Source organism: Thunnus albacares, chromosome 16 (assembly GCF_914725855.1).
Source record: "Thunnus albacares chromosome 16, fThuAlb1.1, whole genome shotgun sequence".
NCBI classification, from domain to species: Eukaryota; Metazoa; Chordata; class Actinopteri; order Scombriformes; family Scombridae; genus Thunnus; species Thunnus albacares.
Genome location: NC_058121.1, coordinates 6,391,426 through 6,392,690, shown reverse-complemented (window position 1 = coordinate 6,392,690; position 1,265 = coordinate 6,391,426).

The following is a 1,265-nucleotide window of genomic DNA, read 5'->3' as shown; positions in this document are numbered from 1 at the left end:
GGGACAAAACAAGACATTTGAGGACGTCATCTTGGGCTTTGGGAAACAGTGATCAACATTTTTCACCATTTTCTGACATTTTATAGACCAAATGATTCATTTGAATAATCGAGAAAATAATCGTCAGATTAATCAGTAATGAAAATAATCATTAGATGCAGCTCTAGTTATTTGTATCAATATGCATTGGATAAAGGCAGAGCCCTGAACTTAACTTATAACTCAAATCAAGTCAATTTTATTTGTATAGCCCAATATCACAAATTTGCCTCAAGGGGCTCATCTCTGTTGTCTTTGTGCGACTTGCAGTGTTTCTGTATGTAGTTGTGTTTTCTCACTTTTCTGCATTTTTATTGTTGTCAAGTTGATGAAGATGTTTATTTGCTTGTGCTTTTGCGTGTGTTTTCTTACACTGCACTGCGTTGAGCTTTCAGGGCCACCGTAGCTATCAGTATGAATGATGATGATGAAGTCAGGACGATGACTTCATTCCCACAGCAGCTACTTTTGAACATTCAGGTTGGGCATACAGTACAGTAGGTATTAAATACACAGTAAAACTAACATTATTCAATACATAAGTATGCATTTGCTTCCAAGTGTCTATAGTGAGCCAGTGCAGGTGTGTTACCTCAACATGTGAAGCCATATACCTTCAAAGAAATAACCGTTTTTGTACTACATGTTGAAATGTGGCATCTGTGATATTATCAATGTGGACATGACATAAATTCAAAATGGCTGTTGTGGTAAGAAATTCTGTAAAAACTGAATCTATCTTTTCAGAGGCAGACTGGTTGAAGTGCACCTGTGGATTAGACAGCAGTGTACAGTTTAGTGTCACATGTTTCTTTACTTCACAGAGGTTAAGAGGAGCAGACAGGGGGTCAGCCTGACTAATTTATCACTGTATTATTGATGCCAGAGATCCAGTTGCAGCTGAACCCCCTGCTGGGTGTAGCAGAGCCCAAAGCACATTTACCAGCGTGAAAGAACAAGAACATATTTTAGGTGGATTTACATTTCTTCTTAAAATACCTGACCGATGATAATGTCCCCCTGTGTAGAAAATGTTTCATGACCCCAAACATAGCATTGATGGTATTTGATAACTCATTAGAAACATGTTGCTGAGAAGGTGACTTGAGACACTTTACTGTCAGTTATGGGTTATTTTAAGGTTTACTGACTAAAACTTGCAACTTGCTCTTTTCAATCAATCCTTTGATCTAGAAAATGTCAAATATATAGATAGTTGGGTTGAA